Here is a 9,720-nt window from a genome sequence, read left to right as displayed (position 1 = left end):
ACACAACACATCCAGAGTGGGAAGTGGGTATTCAGGCTTGAATGTTTCTTGAAATAGGTGGGGTGTCAGTGGCAGCTTGCTAAAAACAGTGTGGGAGCTTGGCTCAGAGCACAGCTCCTCTTGGCAGGTGGGGCTGGGAAAGGCTGCCAAGAGTTTCAGCTGAAGGAGACACAAGGATTGGTGGCTGATCCTTGGGCAGAATTGTCATCCAGTGGCTGGTATTCCATTTTCTCCAAGTCCATTGTGACACCTGCTCCTTCCTGGGCTGGATTTTTCTCCCCTTGCTGGATTAGGTGAGGCTGCCCAGTTATCTGCAAGCCTGGCTTTAACACGGCATCTTCAGCAGCTTTTCCCTGCCCCTTGTCTAAGGGGGTTTTTTGGGACTGTGGTTGCTTGGACCAGCTCCTACCTCAGCATTTGCAGCTTTTTCTGTCCCTTAGGATTGGGGGGGCTCCAGGGAACTCCTGGCAGAAACCCCTCCCCATGAGGAGACCTCTCTGCTGCCTGGGATGTGTTTCCCATTAAGCACCAGATGAATTTTCCATCTTTTCCCTCTAAACTGGGGATTAAAATCCCCAAACTCCCAGCTCCAGAGCCCCATCTGAGCAGACTCACCCAGCTCAAGGAACCCATCCTGGAGTGCAGAGAGCCACGAGTGGGTGGCAGCTGAGTTCCAGTGGCTGCCCCACTTGTTTAAGCAATTGCTGCACGGCTGGTTTGGAATTTACAAGTATTTAGGAAGTTTTGAGATTCCCAGACTGGAAATGCTGGTATCTCTTCCACCCTCTGCCTGAGCTGAGGTGCTGTTTCACAGTGGTTCAGGTGGGGGAAAAGGTTCCTGCTGTTGTTCTGCTCCTTTGCTGCTTTTTGCCTGGGAGATGAAGAATCCTTTTAGACATGGAGCCTTTCATGCTCTGCTTCAGCCACTTGAACCTTTCCTTCCAGACTTCAGGCATATAAGAAAAAACCCAGATGTCTCAGGAATAAAAAAAAAAGCCCCCAAACCCCCAGCTTTACATGCACTTGGATCTTTCATTTTATAAAAACAGTCAAGCCACAACCACAAGATTTCACAGATAAGAGAAAAAATGTGGATTGTACCTAATTCAATATTATAAAGAAATGCTCTTACAGGGAGGCTGCAAGCTGAGCCAAAGCCAGACCAAGACTGCTGACTGATCTGAAAAATGTGAATATTATTCACACTGGGACACCACATCTCATAATGCTCCATGTGTGCTATAGCATATAATTATGAAATGTTTGCATTAAGTAACTTGGGTGCCTAAATACAGATGTTCCTTATTGACATTAATTGGACTTGACATATCTTTGGCCTGCTTTATAGCAGTCACCAAAGCATGCATTTCCACTTTACCGTACATATTCTAAAGGAGCTCTGTTCCATATCCAGCTTATTAACAGAGAAAAACATTAGTGCCTCAGCTATCTGTCACAGATTTCAGGTAAAAATGCTGTTGCTTTGCATTCGAGAGAGTGCTTGCTGGGGACTGACCACAAACATTAATTTCTGCTCTTTTTTATTTTTATTTACAGTGAAAGCTGTCCCCGAGACTGAGAAAGTGATTTTTTTTTTCTTTCCAGAGCTGTCAATGCATTGTGGTGCCATTTGCTGTGCTTTTCTTATTGCTGTGGCTCAAATGTCAAGTCTCTGAGGAAGAAAGGAAAGGAAGAAAGAAGAGAGGAGAGGAGAGGAGAGGAGAGGAGAGGAGAGGAGAGAAGAGAAGAGAAGAGAAGAGAAGAGAAGAGAAGAGAAGAGAAGAGAAGAGAAGAGAAGAGAAGAGAAGAGAAGAGAAGAGAAGAGAAAAGAAGAGAAGAGAAGAGAAGAGAAGAGAAGAGGAAAAAAGAAAAGAAAAAAGAAAAGAAAAAAAAAGAAAAGAGAAAAGAAAAAAGAAAAGAAAAGAAAAGAAAAGAAAAGAAAAGAAAAGAAAAGAAAAGAAAAGAAAAGAAAAGAAAAGAAAAGAAAAGAAAAGAAAAGAAAAGAAAAGGGGAGAGGAAAGAAGAAGGAAGGAAGGAAGGAAGGAAGGAAGGAAGGAAGGAAGGAAGGAAGGAAGGAAGGAAGGAAGGAAGGAAGGAAGGAAGGAGAAAAAGAGAGAAAGAGAAAGAAAATGAGAAAAAAAGAAGTAGTTCCTTATGTCTCAGATAAAATATGAATGGCTTTTGCACTTGTTAGTTAAAGTGTTTTGCATTACTCTGCGGTGATGTCTCATCCCAGTACCTGGAGAAAAAGCCAAAATATTAAATTAAAACAAGGGTACCAATAGTTATAAACTTCACCTGGCCAGTTCCAAACAGGTTCTCCAGAGGAGAACCCAAAAAGGCCACCAGTTTCCTTGGAGGTACTCTGCTTTAGATGCGTCCTGCAGTTGAGGTCCAGAGCTCAGCTTCTTCAGAATCCCTATGGAACCTTAGGTTTTAAGCAAACCTTTCCAAATGGACTTTCTTCAAAGGAAAGATCAGCTCGGTTTTGACATTTTCTTCTTAATTTGTAATTTTCAGCTGGTTTGTGAATGAGTGGGAGGTGTTTCAGTGGAAGTTTGTGCTTTTAAGTGAACACAGAGATAAAAAGACATTTGAAGTTCGGTCTGGAAATTCAGACATGAAAATTTATTCTCCTGATATTGAGGAGAAACTTCCTATACATATCACTCCAGGCAGTTCATGCAGCAGGAGAGCTCCCTCATGGAAAATCCTGGTTAAAACTGAGAAGAATGGAAATGAAAGTACCCAGAGCAGAGAGTCTGAGATTGCTCAGAGCCCTCCTTGTAAAATAAAAGAAAATCTTGCATTTATTGAACCGAACAAGGAAGGCACCAATGTTTTCTGACTTAGATTCAACTTTCCCAAAGCACATCAATCTCTAAAGACAAACACCTGCTCTTTCCCTTAATATTTGTAGGAGAAGTTCCTGCATTAGAGGATCTTTCTCCTTCTAAAAAAATGAGTTAAAAGTGATTCAGAGGTTTTGTACAGGCTGAGGGCTTTTGCCTGACTGAAGGAACAACATTACTCTCTTTCTTTAGCAAAATGCCACTTTCTATCCTAAAACTGAGGGTCTAAAAATATATATTAAAAAAAGCATTTTCTCTTTGATGCCGCCATTGCCAATTATCACAATTCCAAGGATGTTCTGCTTGGGATATGAGATTTAAAGGGAGCTTCCCAAGTGCAAACACTGATTATAAAGGGAAAATGGCAAATTTTCCACAGCACAAGTCCTTGTGGCTTGAAATGTGTGTCAAGACTAAGCCTATCTGCTCACATCCAAGGCAGGAACATCCCTGTTCCCAGTCTCTGGGAGCTGTGAGGAATGCAGTCTTCAGATGCAGCTGGGAATTGGTGATGGAATAGTAGAGTCTGAAAGGATCAGCGGATTGTTTTTGAAGTGAAGAAAGATGAAAGTGATGTGATGTTAAACAAAGGCCACGGTCACTTTGAAATGCAGAAAAATAATCCCAGAAACCTCATATCTGCTTGAAGCTGGGTGCTTTGGCACCAAGGAGTTTTGACTTTTCCACTTGTGTTCAGCTGGTGGGATGGTGCTGAGTGTGACAGGAGTACCAAAGCATTCCTTTCCTCTCCCATAGACCAACCCAAATGGACAATAAATACCTGACAAAATAATCTGGAGTTCATCAGGGGTCATCCCAGGAAGTTTTTGTCCAGGCATGTCCATCAATGAACTGAGGATCTGCTGTCATTTATGAATTAAGAAAAAAGACAGCTTTTTCTGTTCAGCCTGCTTTTAAATGAACAAAGTGACAATCAAAACTAGAAATGTGCTAAAACCTCAAAGTCACTCAGCATCTCAATGGCTCAGATAAGCAAATGCTCTGCTCCAAGTTAATTCCAATTTTATTTACTCCAAACCTGCCCTTCTCTGTTACTGCCAACAGCAAAATTTCCTTATCTGCAAGCGAACAGTCCCACAAGCTGTTGGTTTTTCAGCAGCATGCCTCTCTAGAAAAACAAATTTTATTTTCTTCAAGGCTTTTTCCTTTGCTGGCGGTTAATTTTTATATTCCACCTTGAAGATGGGGACCCCAAGCCAACGAAATGAACAAAAAATCTGTCTGAATGTCTTCGTACAGAGGCAAAGTTAAGATCTGAGAGAATGCAGCTGGTAATTAGTTCTGACCACAAGAGCTGCAGCAGTAAATCCTGTTCATCTCTAACACCATTCCAGCGAGGAATTTTTATACAAATCCGTGAAAGCAAAAAGGTTCTTTGAGGCCACAAACAGCACATGAATAAAACAATCCCACTCCTATGCGAGGCTGCAGTAAATGCAATTTATTTCCAGCACTGGGATACCTTGTCAAGAAATACCTGACAAAGGAATTAGGAGATAAAAAACAATCTTTGCCTTCCAACTCACTTAGAGTGAGTGTGCTCACTCTCAGAGCACACCCTGATGTGCCTCGTGCTCAATTTTGCACTCTGGGAAACCACCACAAATTTGGGTAGAGCAGGCAGAGTGCCCAGAATTCCTTCCAAGTTTGGGGAATGGGCCCAGGAGTCTTTAAGTAATGAATCACCTCGAACCCTCCATAATGGCCCCGGCAGCAGCCAAGACACAGAGTTCACCTCTCCTTCTCCTACAGGAGAGGCACAGACTTGCAGCTCCGAGGTGCCAAGAATCAGGAAAATAACACTTGGGAATCACAGCCAGATAAACTGGACCCATGGCTCTGAGAGTGAAAACTCGAGGTAATTAAAAGATCAAAGGTAATCCAAGTAAATCAACTCTGTTCCAAGGGCCAGGGCCAGGCTTCCTCTCCCAGGATATCAGCAATCCTCCCGTCCCTGCCCATCCCAAGCTGGCTGGGGATGACTCGGCCTCTGGGCCAGGGGATGGGCAGCAGGGCACACAAAAAAGGATATTTGCTGCTTTTAACCCTGATGATATTCCAGTCTGGCCAGTGGATTTGTTGTCCCGTGGCCATCGATCCCTCTGAGCACCTCAGGCAGCACAAACCTGCAGGTGGGGGTTTGCCAGAGTGGAGCCAAACACACACAGCAAATGAGGAGAGTTTCAGTCAGCTTCTGGCAGCTGCTCACCAGGAATATTTGTACCTGTGGATGTTCCTGCTCCCATCGTGTTCCTCAATGCCTCTGTTCTGCTGAGAGAGATGGGCTTGAACACAGAAAGTGTCTGTGGAGCAAATAAACCCACAAACCTTCCAGGCAGCAGCACTGAGCTTGCCACGAGCTCCTCTTCCCCCAGGTAATTTCCCAGGTAGATCTGCAGCCCTGATTTGGGGTCTCAGACCACAGCTGCGTTCCACCAGGAGTGCCTGGTGGGAGCACAGATAGGCTGAGATAACACAGACCCTTTGTCTGGAAATGTTCTTCATGTGTGCATTAAATCCCAGAGTCAGGGAGGGTGGAAAGTGTTTGGGCATTTTGGGTTCAAGGAGTTTCAAAATGCAGTAAGAAATCAGTTTATTGCTCGTTTCTCTTACCCTGGATGTATCTTGGGGATCTGTCAGCAAACAAATTACAGCTGTAATGGCATTGCCTACCTTTATTCCTGACAAAACTGGGATCAGAGGGACCTGGGGATGAAGGCAGTGAGCTGAGCTGGTGCTAAAGTGGTGCAGATTTTGTAGGGCACCTTTCAGCTCCTCACAGTTTTAGGACTTTCCTTTCAGGGCTCCCTGTCTTGTGCATTTATTGTCATTCCTGCACCACTGTGGCCAACACTGAACACTTTTCCCTTTTGCAGGAACTCTGAGGCCATTAAGAAACAACAGCAGTTCCAGGAAGGGACCATTTCTGTTTTGGACAGAGCTTATTCCGAGGAAACAGGTACTGCTGGCCAAGCCTGGAGAGCCCAAATTTCCTGAGGAGATGAATCAGTGCAGCTCTCAGCCTTCTAAATTAGGTCAGGCAGGCACCCAGGAGCTGCAATAAGCTCAGGACTGAAATGAGGGCTTCTCATGCTCAGGAAGTAGAAGAGGCAACCCACAAAGGTGTCTGTAGACAGCCTCTCTCCAGGACACCAGCTGGAGCATGACTTGCCCGAATTATTCCTTTTGGGCAATGCTGGGAGTGATTTAGTGCAGACCAACAGAGCCCTGGAGCTCAAAATCACACCACAAGGCAGGGCCAGAGGCAGGGCTGGAGGAGGGGTTCAGAGAGTGGGCAGGAGGCTGAGAGGGAAGGTGGGATTCTGGCTCTGCTGCTGCTGAGCTGCCTGCTGCGCTCCCCGCTGCCACTGGTCACCAGCAGTGGGCTGAAAAAGCTCCTAAAATCGCTCAGACAGCGGAGACTGCTGTTAGAGCTGGGAACAGACAGCTCCCTTCAGTCCTGCAGCCACTTCTCTCTCAGTGCCAAGGAGGAAAGCAAGCTTGGAGCACCACTTTTTTTTTTTCTTTTTAAAGGCAGTATAAACTTTCAAAAAATAAATTAAAAAAAAAGAGGGATTGTGGTGGGAAAAGATGCTTATTTTGTTAGTTGGAAGGAAAAGTCTGGGAGGCAGCAATTTAAAAGGATATTGAAGGTACTTAGTGTCTGTCTCTTCCTGAATTTTCCTGAATTTCGAAAAAAGGAGGCCTTTTTGGAGGAGGAAAAAAGCAATGGTCATCCAGCTTGTCCTGCCTTTTACCTGCAGGAATGTCTGAAAGGAACACAAGTCCCTGCCCTGCTCAGTGCAGGAGCCTCCAAAGGCTCCTGGGGAAGGCAGAGGTGGAAGGGAAGGGGTGTTATTATTTTTCTGCATTTTGACCCCATCCCACATTCCAGGCACAGGTCAAGTGCAGCAGCTTATCTTCACTCCGGGGAGGAGCCTGAGCTGCTGTCTTTGATCTGTCCCAGGCTGATGAGTCTGACAATGTTTCCATCCGAGAGCACTAAAGCAAGTCAATAAATAGCAAAGCCCAAAATTCTCCCAAAAAACGGGAGAAGGGTAGGAAACTTCCAAGTCTGTTATGTGGGATATTTTTCCCTCAAGAAGCAGAGGTGGGAGCATTCGATAGGATTCCCACTTAAAAACTCTCTATCCAAATACTCTTCCTTTTAAGCATCATTATCCTTGATTAAAGGGTAATGATCCTTTATTGATCAAATAAGCACCATTAGCTGAGAAATCTTCTCTTCCAAATGTTTCCTTGAACTTTCTGCTGGCGTTTCAAACTCTGGAGTCAGGGTCTGCACATCAAACCCCAGAGTGAGAGATGAAATCAGGAGTAAGAGGCTGTCTCCAGACTGAATTCCTGATTTCATGCTCAGTTACAAACCACAGGCAAATCTCTTTAATCCCTGAAGAAAGGGGATGATTTTCCTGGGGCTGCCTCAGGAGCTGATCATGGACAAACTGTGCCTTCCAGAGCCTCTGGTTGGTCCAATTCCAGGAACAGGAGAAAAGGTGTTCGGAGCAGCTCTTGGATCTTTACATCTCTTAGAGGACAAAGCCACCTTGTCTGCGTTCTGAATTTGTGATAATGGAAACTCATAGGAGTGATCTGTGGAATTCATGGATAATTAGCCCAATATCTCCAAAAAAGCAAGGCAGACCAATAAAACAAGAAATGGCTTCAAGAATAGAACCCCAGACTTCAATTTTACAACAGAAACAGGACTCGCTTCCACTTGGTAGAATCTTGGTGTTATCAAATTGCTTTTCTATAAAAAGCTGGACTTATTCTTTGTGAAACTGAGAATCCAAGAGAAGAAGAAGAAGAAAAAAAGAGAAACTAATTTGAGGCAGCTACAGCACCTCCTTCACCCTTATGGAGGCACCCAAACCTCCAGCACTCTGCTGAGCTGTCTCCTGGCAGGCAAATAAAACCTCACAGCAGCACATTTGCACAAAATGGTGCAAAATGGAATAACAGCAGTTTCCTATTGCACAATTTCTTTCTCAGGAAACCCGTTGTTCCCTCCCTTTCTCCTGTAGTTCTGGAGCTCGTGCAGGGGAAGTCTGGACATCATTACTCCAAGTGCCTCCCTCAGGACTCAGCCTTACAAACATTCTGTGATCCCGTGTAAACAGGAGAACGTGTTGGGCTGTTTGTTTATGCCACACTGTAATTCTCCCTTTGACAGAAACCAGTTCCAAGGGGGGTTTTTCCCCCCCACCACTCTCCTTGTCTGGAAATCCACCATCACCTGCAGGTTTTGCTGCATAATGAGATAGCAGGAATAGCAGAATGCTGGCCAGGAGCTGAATAGTTTTGCTGAGATCCTGGTGGTGATGGAAAGGAAAAGGGCTCTCAGTGTGTGCAGTGGCTGCTGCAGCAGATGAACCTCTGGATAAAGATGGGAATCAGCTCTCCTTTATCTCCAAAGTGGCCACTGAGTGGCTGAATCTCGTGGCTGAACCTCGTGGCTGATCAGGATCCTGTATTTACATCTCCTGCTGGTGCTCTTTCCCCTATAATTTCCTTCTGCAGGGGAGCTCTGACTGGAAGGATGATGCTTGAGTGGAAAAGGCAGAATTATGAGGCTCTTCTGAGTCAGCAAAGGCACCTCAGCAGTAAAAATAATGCTGAGAAGCAACAAGTTGCTTCCAAGGGCATTCCCACCTTCCTCCTGTGCTGACTCAGGAAACCGTGAGAATTGGGAGGGAGGGAAAAGCCATGCAAATAATAAATACCCAGCAGTAGTAATGTATTCATGTTTGGGGAATATGGGCCATGTCTGGCCCTAAAAATGGGATTCACAAGGGAATGGAGAGACAGAAAACACCTACAGGTCTAAAGAAGCTGAGAAACGGTCCCTGAGTTACTCAGGGACACCAAAGCAATTTGAACCCGGAACTCTCATGGATTTCAACATCGTTCTAGGTGCAAGTAAAACTCCTCTCACAACTTTCCCCAGCTGGAATTCAGATTATATGGATGAATAACTCACTTAGGGTTTTATTTTTGCACAAGGAGTAATGAAGCACTTTTCTGTCCTGATAATTAAAGCACTAAAAGATGTTAGCCAACAATAAAATCTTTCTGTTGCACCCTAGGAAGGCAGGAAAACTTAATTTATCTGCACCTAGATCTCTGTACTGCTCTGTTCCCAATTAAAAATGTATTTTGGAAGAAAAATATGGGGATTTTTTTCCCACCACCAGATTATTTCTGATTTTAACCATGCTGTATAATCGTTCTGTTTCTCGGTAATACATTTCTTTTTATTTCTCAAAAGGAAAGCAATGGACAGCTTAAAAACACATCAGTGAAGCAATGTTTATCCCAAGGGCATCATATTAACATTTCTTGGAGCACTGAGTACTTGCAGTTCTCTGATAAACAGCCTTAGCTTTTCCCTTGGCAGCTAAAAAAATGGCAGTAAAACCCTCCTTGGGCAATTGGTTGATTGGACCCAGAGCTCTTGCATTTGCCAATGGAAGCAGCAGACAAACCTTGGGGGAAAGAGAGAGGTGATTTGTTCAAAAGGAGTCAATATAGCTGTTGCAGAAGCAGGAGGGCAATGCCATGGGCTCAGAGGAAAGGTGGGAATTCCTCAGCAGCTCGGAATGAGAGAGGTTGGAATAGGCTGATCCAGGCCCTGAGTTTATCCTGAGTGTGAAAGCATGAGCACGTTCCTAGCTTTACCCGTGGACTCAAATAAAACCAAGCCAGGTTATTCCCAGGCAATGATTGTTTCAGTCTGGAACCCGGAGCAGGACGAGTTCAGGGCACAGAGAAAAACCCAGGTCTGTTCCTCAGCGGGGTCAGGCTGGAGCCTCTCCCTGCTCCA

Source organism: Corvus moneduloides, chromosome 15 (genome assembly GCF_009650955.1).
Source record: "Corvus moneduloides isolate bCorMon1 chromosome 15, bCorMon1.pri, whole genome shotgun sequence".
In the NCBI taxonomy this organism is placed as follows: Eukaryota; Metazoa; Chordata; class Aves; order Passeriformes; family Corvidae; genus Corvus; species Corvus moneduloides.
The sequence above is the reverse complement of the archived record's forward strand: the minus strand, read 5'-3'. Positions refer to the sequence as shown.